The 16,128-nt window shown below is 42.5% G+C and overlaps 1 pseudogene; it reads right to left on the bottom strand.

Annotated features, from left to right (window-relative positions):
* Positions 1-366: 366 nt before the first annotated feature.
* On the bottom strand, positions 367-8,598 carry LOC115134942 (syntaxin-5-like; annotated as a pseudogene).
* Positions 8,599-16,128: the final 7,530 nt, after the last annotated feature.

Genomic DNA, 16,128 nt, shown 5'->3' with positions numbered 1-16,128 from the left:
ATCACTGTACCTGTACACAGCCAATCTGTAAATAGCACACCCAACTACCTCATCCCCATATTGTTATTTATCCTCTTGCTCTTTTGCACCCCAGAATCTCAACTTGCACATTATCATCTGCACATCTATCACTTCAGAGTTAATGCTAAATTGTAATTATTTTGCCTCTATGGCCTTACCTCCCTACTCTTCTACATTTGCACACACTGTACATAGATTTTTCTATTGTGTTATTGACTGTACGTTTGTTTATGTGTAACTCTGTGTTGTTGTTTTTGTCACACTGCTTTGCTTTATCTTGGCCAGGTCTCAGTTGTAAATGAGAACGTGTTCTCAACTGGCCTACCTGGTTAAAAAAAGGTGAAATAAAAATTAAATGTTTATTTTGATTTGAAAACAAAAAGAAAGTTAATCCAACTGCAATAATATTCTATCCTGCCATCATCATCCATTTACTCCATACAATGGAGGATAATAATATTTTTCATCTCCTTTCTACCTCCCATACAGCTATTATTAACACAACTGCATCCTGACACATATAGAATTGTTTGTTAGTAGTGGTCTTTTCTTTAAAATCACAAAAGAAAGTCTGAAAAACAAAGGAAAAACAAAGAGAGAACACACCACCCATCTAGCTACTCCTCTGTTCCCCACACATCCTCTCTATTTCCTCCCCACTCTACTCTCCTCCAGCACAATTCCTCCCTTTCTCATCCTCCTTCCTATCATTCTTAGCCAAGTGCCTCCTGGTCCTCAGGCAAAGAAGACCAAAGACGATGAAGAATACTATGAGGATGAGGAAGATTTTGACCATGAGCCAGCAGTTGGATGAGACAGACTGAAAGTACACGAGGATCTCTGAATGGGCCATATCTACGTTGAGCTGGCTGTCTTTCACATTGGCATCAATTCTGCAGGAAAGAGGATGGGAAAAGGGGAGGACAATGAGTGTCAGAGGTTCCACTAGCCCGCTTACCACTGCACGCCCCGTCTGATCACAGTTAAGATATGTAATCTCAACAAAACACTGGAACAACTGTCATATCAGGGACAAAGCATCTCTACCAGCAGCTTGATAATCTCTGTGTATCTTTCCATTTATCTCTCACCTCTGCACAGTCTCTTCCTGCTCCTTCACCATGTGGGCCTGCTACTGGAATATAGAGCCCAGCTCTACAATGGTGCTCTCTATGTTCTGCATGGTGTCTGCACGCCTCTGGATGTACAAGTCCTGTACAACACACGCCACAAGAGTTAGACCACTTAGCATGAATGCCAATTATTTAGCAACAACCAGTATTATTGATTTACACATGAATCCAGAAACAAGTCCATAAAAGCGTTTGCATTTAAAGTGGACAGTGTGTCAAGCTTTAAATGTAATTGTTATTATTGTCACCATCCCTTTAACGCCACATAGTCAAGAGGAGCTGAGGTAATACCTGTTCATTGATGAGCTGCAGCTGTTGACTGGCGCGGAATTCCATATCTACAGAGACCTCACCTGTCTTTTTACAGTCGTCCTGCATTAACAATGAGTTACCTACAAGAGAGAGTAGTAAGTCAGGCTGTACTGTTTCCTGTTGTTTTGTACATTAGAGCTGATACGAGTTTTCCCTCACTGAAGTTGCTGGCGTGGAGATGGGAGGAGGATGCTGGAGCTTGAGAAAACTGATCTCTTCTAGTTTTCTGCTCTTTGAGGTTCTACAAAGGGAAAAGAGTGTGGGGGCGAGAAGAAAATCAATGTTTAAACCGTTTATGAACCAACAAATATACTGTGGGGTCCAAAAGTATTGACATCATTGATAAAACAGCAAGCTGTTTAACAACTAATGTGTTTCCTCAAAAAGGTAGGGGTTTTCATTTCAACGTCAAAACCACCACTTGTGTACGTGGGCAAAGAGCTTTATTTTCATGTCATATGACCAAAGCACCGGTTCCAATCCATGTGCCAGTGCCGTTTAGCAAACTCCAGGCATTGTTAGATGACATGAAAATGGGGCTCTTTGGCCATGTACACCAGTGGTGGGTTTGGCGTTTAAATGAGCAGAAAATAACCCAATATCTACTGTGAGATATGATGGGGGATCTTTGATGTTATGGGGCTATTTTATTTCCACTGGTCCTGGGCCCTTTGTTAAGGTCAACGACATCATGAACTTTACAGAGTACTAGGACATTTTAGCCAAAAACATGGTTGCCTCTGTTGGGAGGCTGAAACTTGGCTGCAAGTGGATCTTCCAGCAAGACAATAACCCCAAGCACACATCAAAATCTACATTTTGCAATGGCCATCTCAGTCTCCGGACTTGAAACCCTGTGGTTTGAACTGAAGAGGGCAGTCCATAAGTACAGACGAATGAGATCAAGGATCTGGACAGATTGTGTATGTAGGAATGGTCTAAGATGCCTCCCAATGTGTTCTCCAATATCATAAAAACATTTAAGAAAAAGTATCAGTGCCATTATCCTCGCAAGGTGAGGTATTGAAATGTATTGAAAGGTATTGAAAACAGGGGTGTCAATCATTTTGACCCCTTCCTTTTTGAGATACAAATTATTACTTCTTTCTCTAAGCAATTGTATTAGTTTATAATAATATATTGTCCCTTCTTTTTTTTTTGGCATACAAAATACAGGTAAAAAAACTAAACTAAACTCCAACATAGTGTCTTAATAGGGTGTTGGGCCACCTCGAGCCAGAACAGCTCCATGCACTCAGGCATAAAAAGTATCTGGAACTCTATGGGAGGGAAGCACCATAAATTCCATAATTTGGTGTTTTGTGATTGTGTTGTAAAATGCTGTCTCAGGCATTGTACCAGAATCTCCCACAAGTGTTTAATTGGGTTGAGACCTGGCTACTGAGAAGACTACGGAATATGGTGTACATTGTTTTCATGCTCAGCAAACCATTCAGTGACCACTCATGCCCTGTGGATGGGTCATTTTCATTCTATGGGGGCATAGCCATAGTAGTCAAAATAATGGCCTGCCCAGCATTATTATACACGACCCTAAGCATGATGGGATGTTAATTGCTTAATTAATTTAACACCTATGTGTTTCCTTTATTTTGGCAGTTACCTGTAGCTCAGTATTTTATACAGTCATTTTCGCTGATCTTTCTCAAGGGTGTTAATAACTTCGTACCCCACTGTAAATGGAACAAAAAAATTGAAACTAGTCTGGTCAAAAGATTTACTGTGAAAAGAGGTGTGTGTCAGCATGCCTTACCTCAGTCCTGACCTCCAGCACGGACTTAAAGTCGTTTGACATTGATGCCAGTTTTGACTAGAACAGAAAAAGGCTGTTATAAAATGAACGCAACATGTAAAAGTCTACATTGGATAAAACCAGTGGCCTATCAGAATGCCAGAGCGTGGAAGTTACCTGGAGGGAGACAACGATGGTGTTGGAATGTGTCTGTAGATGTTTGCCATTCTGACTTTGTCTGGAGCGCACAAGGCCCTGCAGCTGTGCTATCTGTTTATTCAAACTGTTTATGTCCTGTACAAAGAAAACAAAAATAGACAGTTTACTTTTACATCTCAAAAGGCATCTAATAAAGTATGCCTGAAGTGTGCGTGAATAGCATTCTGTAAATACAGTGCCTTCGGAAAGTATTCAGACCCCTTGATTTTTTTCTACATTTTGTTACGTTACAGCCTTATTCTAAAATGGATTAAATGTTAAAAAGATCCTCATCAATCTACACACAATACCCAATAATGACAAAGCGAAAATAGGTTTTTCGAAATGTAACCAAATGTATTGAAAATAAAAACAGAAACACCTTATTTACTTAAGTATTCAGTACCTTTGCTATGAGGCTCGAAATTGAGATCAGGTGCATTCTGTTTCCGTCCTTGAGATGTTTATACAACTTGATTGGAGTCCACATGTGGTAAATTCAATTGATTGGACAAGAATTGGAAAGGCACAAACCTGTCTATATAAGGTCTCACAGTTTACAGTGCATGTCAGAGCAAAAACCAAGCCGTGAGGTCGAAGGAATTGTCCATAGAGCTTCGAGACAGGATTGTGTCGAGGCACAGATCTGGGGAAGAGTACCAAAAATTTCTGCAGCATTGAAGGTCCCCAAGAACACAGTGGCCTCCATCATTATTAAATGGAAGAAGTTTGGAAACACCAAGACTCTTCCTATAGCCCGGCGAAACTGAACAATTGTGGGAGAAAGGCCTTGGTCAGGGAGGTGACCAAGAACCCGATGCTCCAGAGTTCCTCTGTGGAGAAGGGAGAGCCAGAAGGACAACCATTTCTGCAGCTCTCCACCAATCAGGCCTTTATGGTAGAGTGGCCAGACAGAAGTCACTCCTCAGTAAAACACATGACAGGCAGCTTGGAGTGTGCCAAAAGGCACCTAAAGGACTCTCAGACCATGAGAAACAAGATTCTCTGATGAAACCAAGATTGAACTCTTTGGCATGAATGCCAAGCGTCACATCTGGAGGAAACCTGGCACCATCCCTACCGTGAAGCATGGTGGTGGCAGCATCATGCTGTGGGGATGTTTTTCAACAGCAGGAACTGGCAGACTAGTCAGGATTGATGGGAAAGATGAACGGAGCAAAGTACAGAGAGATCCTTGATGAAAACCTGCTCCAAAGCACTCAGAACCTCAGACTGGGGGCAAAGTTTCACCTCGAAACAGGATGACGTCTCTGAATGTCCTTGAGTGGTCCAGCCAGAGCCCGGACTTGAACCCAATCGAACATCTCTGGAGAGTCCTGAAAATAGCTGTGCAGCGACACTCCCCATCAAACCTGACAGAGCTTGAGAGGATCTGCAGAGAAGAATGGGAGAAACTCTCCAAATACAGGTGTGCCAAGCTTGTAGCGTCATTACATTTACATTACATTTAAGTCATTTAGCAGACGCTCTTATCCAGAGCGACTTACAAATTGGTGCTTTCACCTTATGACATCCAGTGGAACAGCCACTTTACAATAGTGCATCTAGGTCTTTTAAGGGGGGAGGGGGAGAAGGATTACTTTATCCTATCCTAGGTATTCCTTAAAGAGGTGGGGTTTCAGGTGTCTCCGGAAGGTGGTGATTGACTCCGCTGTCCTGGCGTCGTGAGGGAGTTTGTTCCACCATTGGGGGGCCAGAGCAGCGAACAGTTTTGACTGGGCTGAGCGGGAACTGTACTTCCTCAGTGGTAGGGAGGCGAGCAGGCCAGAGGTGGATGAACGCAGTGCCCTTGTTTGGGTGTAGGGCCTGATCAGAGCCTGGAGGTAATGAGGTGCCGTTCCCCTCACAGCTCCGTAGGCAAGCACCATGGTCTTGTAGCGGATGCGAGCTTCAACTGGAAGCCAGTGGAGAGAGCAGAGGAGCGGGGTGACGTGAGAGAACTTGGGAAGGTTGAACACCAGACGGGCTGCGGCGTTCTGGATGAGTTGTAGGGGTTTAATGGCACAGGCAGGGAGCCCAGCCAACAGCGAGTTGCAGTAATCCAGACGGGAGATGACAAGTGCCTGGATTAGGACCTGCGCCGCTTCCTGTGTGAGGCAGGGTCGTACTCTGCGGATGTTGTAGAGCATGAACCTACAGGAACGGGCCACCGCCTTGATGTTATTTGAGAACGACAGGGTGTTGTCCAGGATCACGCCAAGGTTCTTAGCGCTCTGGGAGGTCATACCCAAGAAGACTCGAGGATGTAATCACTGTCAAAGGTGCTTCAACAAAGTACTGAGTAAAGGGTCTTAATACTTATGTAAATGTGATAGTTTTTTTTATTTATAATACATTTGCAAAAATGTCAACCTGTTTTTGCATTGTCATTATGGGGTATCGTGTGTAGATTGATGAGAAGAAAAAAAAACAATTAAATACATTTTAGAATAAGGCTGTAACGTAACAAAATGTGGAAAAAGGGAAGGGGTCTGAATACTTTTTGAATGCACTGTATAAACACTGTAGCATAACATTGCATAATGACGGAATCTAATAGAGGCCTATGTCTCTCCTCACCTGTTTAACGATGTAGGTTAACTCCTCAATCTCCACAGCTTTATCATCAAAGAGGGATTTCCTTTTGGCAACTAGGAAAGATAAGAATCAGTAAGTTACATAACCTTTACCATATTGTGGACACTAATCACATACATTTTTTTTTTGAGATTGCTTCCTTACATATTGTGAGTTTTTCTAGTTTGGCAAAAGTGTTACTCAAGTCCTTTCCAATCCTCCTAAACATAAATAAACAAACAGTTAAGTAGGCTATATGGATACTGACAGAGGGGTATATAAAAAGATGCATCTGTTCTCATAATTAATTAGTGTTTATAACACAGTGTAATGCTACTAACTTTGCCATGAGGGTAAAGTCACTGTGTTGTCTGAAATGGAGTGGACCCCATCCTGGAGAAAAAGGAACCTCAATCAACATTGATCAGTGAAATTAAACTGGGTGGTATGCAATTGTAAAGTACATCCACACCCATTGTAGGGAAGCTAGAGAATGTTTTGATTCTCGACATTCGATAGTAGTTCCGAACATACATACAGTCGTGGCCAAAAGTTTTAAGAATGACACATTAATTTTCACAAAGTCTGCTGCCTGTTATGAAGAGTGATCAGATGAATTGCAATTAATTGCAAAGTCCCTCTTTGCCATGCAAATGTACTGAATCCCGAAAAAACATGTCCACTGCATTTCAGCCCTGCCACAAAAGGACCAGCTGAAATCATGTCAATGATTCTCTCGTTAACACAGGTGTGAGTGTTCACGAGGACAAGGCTGGAGATCACTTGGTCATGCTGATTAAGTTTGAATAACAGACTGGATGCTTCTAAAGGAGGGTGGTGCTTAGAATCATTGTTCTTCATTTGTCAACCATGGTTACCTGCAAGGAAACACGTGCTGTCATCATTGCTTTGCACAAAAAGGGCTTCACAGGCAAGGATATTGCTGCCAGTAAGATTGCACCTAAATCAACCATTTACCGGATCATCAAGAACTTCAAGGAGAGCGGTTCAATTGATGGGAAGGCTTCAGGGCACCCAAGAAAGTCCAGCAAGCACCAGGGCTGTCTCCTAAAGTTGATTCAGCTGCGGGATCGGGGCACCACCAGTACAGAGATGGCTCAGGAATGGCAGCAGGCAGGTGATGAATTCCCTTTCCGATTGTTTGGGGCATCCGAAAAAAAGCTTGTCCGGAGAAGACAAGGTGAGCGCTACCATCAGTCCTGTGTCATGCCAACAGTAAAGCATCCTGAGACCATTCATGTGTGGGGTTGCTTTTAAGCCAAGGGAGTGGGCTCACTCACAATTTTGCCTAAGAACACAGCCATGAATAAAGAATGGTACCAACACATCCTTCGAGAGCAACTTCTCCCAACCATCCAGGAACAGTTTGGTGATGAACAATGTATTTTCCAGCATGATAGAGCACCTTGTCATAAGGCAAAAGTGATAACTAAGTGGCTAGGGGAACAAAACATCGATATTTTGGGTCCGTGGCCAGGAAACTCCACAGACCTTAATCCCATTGAGAACTTGTGGTCAATCCTCAAGAGGTGGATGGACAAACAAAAACACAACAATACTGACAAACTCCAAGCATTGATTATGCAAGAATGGGCTGCCATCATGTGGCCCAGAAGTTAAATGACAGCATGCCAGGGCGGATTGAAGAGGTCTTGAAAAAGAAGGGTCAACACTGCAAATATTGACTCTTTGCATCAACTTCATGTAATTGTCAATAAAAGCCTTTGACACTTATGAAATGCTTGTAATTATACTTCAGTATTCCATAGTAACATCTGACAAAAAATATCTAAAGACACTGAAGCAGCAAACTTTGTGAAAATTAATATTTGTGTCATTCTCAAAACCTTTGGCCACGACTGTACATGGCCTTTCTATGTGGCTCACCTGTCTCCCCTGTAGTGACCTGCAGACAAACTGGAACTCATTGGTGCGGTCCCTGCCAGACATGTTGCTTATGTCCACCATGGATCAGGTGGAGGTGGACTAGGCGCTGTGAGTTGTGGGTCCTGTGGCTGGATCAGCAGTGACTGGGTCTGGGCAAGCCCTAGGTACACCCCTTCCTGGCTGTTCCTAGGACCGTGGCAACGACGTGTGTTCATGGATGCTCAGATACATCACCTTTTGGAGAAAACAGAGTCCCACTTCAGACATCAGTACATCACTCGGGCCGAACTCCCTGCCATCCAGAACCTCTATAAAAGGCAGGGTCAGAGGAAGGGACTAAAAATTGTCAATGACTCCAGCCACCCAAGTCATAGACTGTACTATCTGCTACCTCACAGCAAGCGGTACCGGAGCGCCAAGTCTGTGACCAAAAGGCTCCTGAACAGCTTCTACCCACAAGCCATTAGGCTACTGAACAGTTAATCAAATGGCTACCGGGACTATTTACATTGACCACCTTTATTATTTATTTTAATTGTTTTGCACAGACTCTCTTTGTAATGGGTCTATGCACACCCACTAGACTCTACCCAAACCCTCACACATACTAAACTGACTCCAACACACACACACATTGCCGGTGCCACTCTGTTTATTATATATCCTGACTGCCTACTCACTTTTACCCCTAGCCATAGGTACATACTGTATTACCGCAACTTCCTTTTACCCCTGAACATTGACTCTGCACTGGTAGTCTTTGTATATAGCCTCATTGTTTTGTGTTATCATTTCCTTATTTATTTAGCAAATATGTCTTCATTTGTAACTCTACACTGTTATAAATGGGCATGTGAGTAAGCATTTCACTGTACTTCAAGTCAACATCTGTAGTATTTGATGCATGTGATCGATACAATTTTATTTTGGTTTGATTCACCTGACTCCAGTAAGAATTGTGTTAAATGTTTCCATCAAAAAGACTTGTAGAACCAAGATGACAAGTACATCAAACTGTCCCAGGAAGCATTGCATCTGAAATGAGACAGTAGCTGCTAGCTAGGCTGTCAACAAGTTGACCATTTCACTTGTGTTGTTGAGGATAGGATAAAGCCACCCCGAACAACTATATACAGACACTCAGCAAATAAATATAAATGAATGTTCTTCTTTAAGAACGTTCTGTGTTTGTGTTACAATCAATACATGATAGACTAGTGTACAACAGTGTTTCCAAACCCTGGTCCCTCCCAACAGTACACATTTTTATTGTAACCCTGGACAAGCACACCTGATTCAACTTGTCAACTAATCACCAAGCACTCAATGAGTTGAATGAAGTGTGTTTGTCAAGGGCTACAACAAAACTGTGTACTGTTGGGTGTACTCAAGGACCTGGGTTGGGCAACACTGGTCTGTCTACAAGACTATTCTTGAAGAGTGACTTAGCTTACTAAGAGATAAAAGAACAGAGTAGTCAATGGAAAAGTGAGAACCAATGTGTGAAGTAAGTGACCGTTAGGTAAAATAGTTTAAGGCCCCCACCAAATCGTGATTCCCAGAATAAGGATACAGTTCTGTTACATAATGTGCCTGACATGCAAATAGGTTGAATGTCCCATAGCTTTATGCCAATCTTTAGGGTCAGGGTTATTATTTTAATTTTATTTTTATTTCACCTTTATTTAACCAGATAGGCAAGTTGAGAACAAGTTCTCATTTACAATTGCGACCTGGCCAAGATAAAGCAAAGCAGTTCGACAGATACAACGACACAGAGTTACACATGGAGTAAACCAAACATACAGTCAATAATACAGTATAAACAAGTCTATATACAATGTGAGCAACTGAGGTGAGAAGGGAGGTAAAGGCAAAAAAGGCCATGGTGGCAAAGTAAATACAATATAGCAAGTAAAACACTGGAATGGTAGTTTTGCAATGGAAGAATGTGCAAAGTAGAAATAAAAATAATGGGGTGCAAAGGAGCAAAATAAATAAATTAAATACAGTTGGGAAAGAGGTAGTTGTTTGGGTTAAATTATAGGTGGGCTATGTACAGGTGCAGTAATCTGTGAGCTGCTCTGACAGTTGGTGCTTAAAGCTAGTGAGGGAGATAAGTGTTTCCAGTTTCAGAGATTTTTGTAGTTCGTTCCAGTCATTGGCAGCAGAGAACTGGAAGGAGAGGCGGCCAAAGAAAGAATTGGTTTTGGGGGTGACTAGAGAGATATACCTGCTGGAGCGTGTGTTACAGGTGGGAGATGCTATGGTGACCAGCGAGCTGAGATAAGGGGGGACTTTACCTAGCAGGGTCTTGTAGATGACATGGAGCCAGTGGGTTTGGCGACGAGTATGAAGCGAGGGCCAGCCAACGAGAGCGTACAGGTCGCAATGGTGGGTAGTATATGGGGCTTTGGTGACAAAACGGATTGCATTGTGATAGACTGCATCCAATTTGTTGAGTAGGGTATTGGAGGCTATTTTGTAAATGACATCGCCAAAGTCGAGGATTGGTAGGATGGTCAGTTTTACAAGGGTATGTTTGGCAGCATGAGTGAAGGATGCTTTGTTGCGAAATAGGAAGCCAATTCTAGATTTAATTTTGGATTGGAGATGTTTGATATGGGTCTGGAAGGAGAGTTTAAAGAACCACATCATTGATGTATACAGAGAAAAGTGTCGGCCCGAGAATTGAACCCTGTGGCACCCCCATAGAGACTGCCAGAGGTCCGGACAGCAGACCCTCCGATTTGACACACTGAACTCTATCAGAGAAGTAGTTGGTGAACCAGGCGAGGCAATCATTTGAGAAACCAAGGCTGTCGAGTCTGCCGATGAGGATGTGGTGATTGACAGAGTCGAAAGCCTTGGCTAGATCAATGAATACGGCTGCACAGTAATGTTTCTTATCGATGGCGGTTAAGATATCGTTTAGGACCTTGAGCGTGGCTGAGGTGCACCCATGACCAGCTCTGAAACCAGATTGCATAGCAGAGAAGGTATGGTGAGATTCGAAATGGTCGGTAATCTGTTTGTTAACTTGGCGTTCGAAGACCTTAGAAAGGCATGGTAGGATAGATATAGGTCTGTAGCAGTTTGGGTCAAGAGTGTCCCCCCCTTTGAAGAGGGGGATGACCGCAGCTGCTTTCCAATCTTTTCGAATCTCAGACGACACGAAAGAGAGGTTGAACAGGCTAGTAATAGGGGTGGCAACAATTTCAGCAGATAATTTTAGAAAGAAAGGGTCCAGATTGTCTAGCCCGGCTGATTTGTAGGGGTCCAGATTTTGCAGCTCTTTCAGAACATCAGCTGAATGGATTTGGGAGGAGAAATGGGGAAGGCTTGGGCGAGTTGCTGTTGGGGGTGCAGTGCTGTTGACCGGGGTAGGAGTAGCCAGGTGGAAAGCATGGCCAGCCGTAGAAAAATGCTTATTGAAATTCTCAATTATGGTGGATTTATCAGTGGTGACAGTGTTTCCTATCTTCAGTGCAGTGGGCAGCTGGGAGGAGGTGTTCTTATTCTCCATGGACTTTACAGTGTCCCAGAACTTTTTTGAGTTAGTGTTGCAGGAAGCAAATTTCTGCTTGAAAAAGCTAGCCTTGGCTTTTCTAACTGCCTGTGTATAATGGTTTCTAGCTTCCCTGAACAGCTGCATATTTCTTGAATGGGGCATGTTTATTTAAGATGGTTAGGAAGGCATTTAAAAAAAAATATCCAGGCATCCTCTACTGACGGGATGAGATCAATATCCTTTCAGGATACCCCGGCCAGGTCGATTAGAAAGGCCTGCTCGCTGAAGTGTTTCAGGGAGCATTTTACAGTGATGAGTGGAGGTCGTTTGACCGCTGACCCATTACGGATGCAGGCAATGAGGCAGTGATCGCTGAGATCTTGGTTGAAGACAGCAGAGGTGTATTTAGAGGGGAAGTTGGCTGTATTTAGAGGGGAAGTTGGTTAGGATGATATCTATGAGGGTGCCCGTGTTTAAGGCTTTGGGGGGGTACTTGATAGGTTCATTGATCATTTGTGTGAGATTAAGGGCATCAAGTTTAGATTAACCAAGTCAACCAAGAACCCGCTGGTAAAAATAAGTCTAAAAATATCAACAAAGCACAGTAATGCAAAATAGAACAATCCAATGATGTAAAATCCAGATTAAAACTTGTTGATTGACCTAATACTAGTTGAGGTACTAGCGGTCTATCCATTGAAGGCAGAACACACGAACGCTTGTTAGTTAATATAATGATTGGGGGCGTCAGGTAGCCTAGAGCGTTGGGCCAGTAAACTAAAAATTGCTAGATTAAATCCCCGAGCTGACAAGGTAAAAATCAGTCTTTCTACCCCTGAACAAGGCAGTTAACCCACTGTTCACAGGCTGTCATTGTAAATAAGAATGTGTTCTTAACTGATGACCTACTTAAATAAATGAGTTGGCCTAACAGTAACCGTCGAATTATGGTCAGAAGAAGCTACTTTATTCGTTAACTTTAGCTGGCTAGCTAGGTACCTCATTACACACAGCCGGGCGGCTAATATTAACAGAATCCACAAACTATAATCTAAGACCAACGGCATCAATATTCATGAATGTTATTTTCTCCTAGATGTATCTAGCTAACAAAATATGGAATGGCTCTGTGTGGGTGGTGAGTGAATGGCAATATTCTCAAAACAAACCTGCTGATAGTTATCATTCTGGTTACCAAAACTGAATTAGCCTAGCTAGCTACTACTAGGTTAGGTAACAATATAACGTTAGCTACTGTAGTAGTTAGCGTTACAGTAAAAACATTGGCACCACAAAAACAGTCTGGATACATAACTAAGCATGTGTTATAAGGGTATCTTTTCGACCCATGGTGAGGTTTCAATACCAACAATATTTTACCGGTAAGTATATGGCTCGCTACTTATTTATCATTTTTATTTGATCACTCCACCAAATACAGTATAATACGAAGATAGGCTAAAACTGCTTCTCTAATATAATACCGCGTTCAAAACAAATGGGAACTAGGAAATCTCCGACTTCAGTGCGTTCAAAACAAAACAACCGACTGGGAAAATCGATTTGAACCGTCAACCCAACTCGGAATTCCAATTCAGGAACTCTATCTAGAGCGTCGATCTGAAGATCACTGATGTCGTGATTTTACCTCGTATCTTTCCGAGTACCCAGTTGTTTGAAGGCGGCATTTTACCACAGATGGCACAATGAGACAGATATTTCACCGGATGTATAAATATGAAGCATCCGCTTGGCGTTTCCACTCACTATCAAATATTGTAGTGAGAGGAAGTCCAGTGGTTGGCAGTGGGGGAAGATGGAACTAGATTGATTTTGGCAGACATTCTGCACATTTGCTCATCGAGGAAACATTCTCTCAATACTGTTCTGTTCTTAAAACTAAAATATGTTATGAACAGAGTGGACTAGGTTTTGTAAACTTTAATCTTTGCCAAAGTTTTTTTTAAATCGCGTAGTTTAGAAAGATTGCAAAGGCGAAGATTGGAGTGCGTATGCATTACCCGAGTAAGCGTTCTTTAACAGAAACATGCACATACTTGCTAGAATATGCCAATGGGATCTTGCTAGCTCGTGTTTGGCTCTGCCCACCTCCTTGCTTGTTCTGCCCAATGTGACTAATTCGTTCCCATTGGAAACGACAGGCTAAAGTTAGTCTAGGATTAGTTATAAAAATATGTCATTACTAAGGCTATGGGTTCATCATCTATACCCAGAGTTCAGCGTCAGGTCGACTTTATTACATTACAGGGTACGGAAACCCAGTAGGATCAATTCCGACCTGTCCATTCATGCATGGTTTCTGTAGAGCCCAAACACAGTGCAGAGAATAGTCATGTGAATTCAGCCTAAATATATACAAGGGATGAAATAATCTGTTCTTGATATTTTTTCACATTGTCAAATGGTGGATCTAACCAGGACAGTGCAAGCAAAAACAAGTCTAAGACTGCAAATGGTGCACATGTAAAGTGTTGGTCCCATGTTTCATGAGCTGAAATAAAATATCCCAGAAATGTTCCATATGCAGAAGCTTATTTCTCTCATATTTTTAGCACAAATGTGTACATCCCGGTTTGTGAGCATTTCTCCATTGCCAAGATAATACATCCACCTGACAGGTGTGGCATATCTAGAAGCTGATTAAACAGCACACTCATTACACAGGTGCACCTTGTGCTGGGGACAATAAAGGCCATTAAAATATGCAGTTGTCACAACAATGCCATAGATGTCATGTTGAGCGAGCATGGAATTGGCATGCTGACTGCAGGAATGTCTACCAGAATCATTGCCAGAGAATTGAATGTTATTTCCTCTACCATAAGCCGCCTCCAACGTTATTTTAGAGGCGTGCATATTCACCAGACGTCATCCATTGAGCATGTTCGGGATGCTCTGGATTGACGTGTAGGACAGCGTGTTCCAGGTCCTAACCAATTTCCAGCAACTTCACACAGCCATTGAAGGAGTGGGAAAATATTCCACAGTTCGCTACCCGAACTATCTGCATTGATCCCATTTGCACTAACTCTAACACATATGCTGCTGCTAATTTATTAGCGTTCCTGTTGAGTAGTCACATGTACATATCTACCTCAATTACCCTGTACCCATGCACATCGCCTCAGTACTGGTACCCCATGTACAGTGGGGCAAAAAAAGTATTTAGTCAGCCACCAATTGTGCAAGTTCTCCCACTTAAAAAGACGAGGCCTGTCATTTTCATCATAGGTACACTTCAACTATGACAGACAAAATGAGAAAAAAAATCCAGGAAATCACATTGTAGGATTTTTAATGAATTTATTTGCAAATTATGACGGAAAATACGTATTTGGTCACCTACAAACAAGCAAGATCTCTGGCTCTCACAGACCTATAACTTCTTCTTTAAGAGGCTCCTCTGTACTCCACTCGTTACCTGTATTAATGGCACCTGTTTGAACTTGTTATCAGTATAAAAGATAACTGTCCACAACCTCAAACAATCACACTCCAAACTCCACTATGGCCAAGACCAAAGAGTTGTCAAAGGACACCAGAAACAAAATTGTAGACCTGCACCAGGCTGGGAAGACTGAATCTGCAATAGGTAAGCAGCTTGGTTTGAAGAAATCAAATGTGGGAGCAATTATTAGGAAATGGAAGACATACAAGACCACTGATAATCTCCCTTGATCTGGGGCTCCACGCAAGATCTCACCCCGTGGGGTCAAAATGATCACAAGAACGGTGAGCAAAAATCCCAGAACCACACGGGGGGACCTAGTGAATGACCTGCAGAGAGCTAGGACCAAAGTAACAAAGCCTACCATCAGTAACACACTACGCCGCCAGGGACTCAAATCCTGCAGTGCCAGTACATGTCCAGGCCCGTCTGAAGTTTGCTAGAGCATTTGGATGATCCAGAAGAAGATTGGGAGAATGTCATATGAAACCAAAATAGAACTTTTTGGTAAAAACTCAACTCGTCGTGTTTGGAGGACAAAGAATGCTGAGTTGCATCCAAAGAACCTACTGTGAAGCATGGGGGTGGAAACATCATACTTTGGGGCTGTTTTTCTGCCAAGGGACCAGGACGACTGATCCGTGTAAAGGAAAGAATGAATGGGGCCATGTATCGTGAGATTTTGAGTGAAAACGTCCTTCCATCAGCAAGGGCATTGAAGATGAAACGTGGGTGGGTCTTTCAGCATGACAATGATCCCAAACACACCGCCCGGGCAACGAAGGAGTGGCTTCGTAAGAAACATTTCAAGGTCCTGAGTGGCCTAGCCAGTCTCCAGATCTCAACCCCATAGAAAATCTTTGGAGTTTAAAGTCCGTGTTGCCCAGCAACAGCCCCAAAACATCACTGCTCTAGAGGAGATCTGCATGGAGGAATGGGCCAAAATACCAGCAACAATGTGTGAAAACCTTGTGAAGATTTACAGAAAACATTTGACCTCTGTCATTACCAACAAAGGGTATATAAAGTATTGAGAAACTTTTGTTATTGACCAAATACTTATTTTCCACCATAACTTGCAAATAAATTCATTAACAATCCTACAATATGATTTTCTGGATTTCTTTCCCTCATTTTGTCTGTCATAGTTGAAGTGTACGTATGATGAAAATTATACAGGCCTCTCTCATCTTTTTAAGTGGGAGAACTTGCACAATTGGTGGCTGACTAAATACTTTTATTGTAG

The sequence above is a fragment of the Oncorhynchus nerka genome, linkage group LG10, assembly GCF_034236695.1.
Source record: "Oncorhynchus nerka isolate Pitt River linkage group LG10, Oner_Uvic_2.0, whole genome shotgun sequence".
NCBI classification, from domain to species: Eukaryota; Metazoa; Chordata; class Actinopteri; order Salmoniformes; family Salmonidae; genus Oncorhynchus; species Oncorhynchus nerka.
This window is presented reverse-complemented; position numbering and strand designations above follow the sequence as displayed.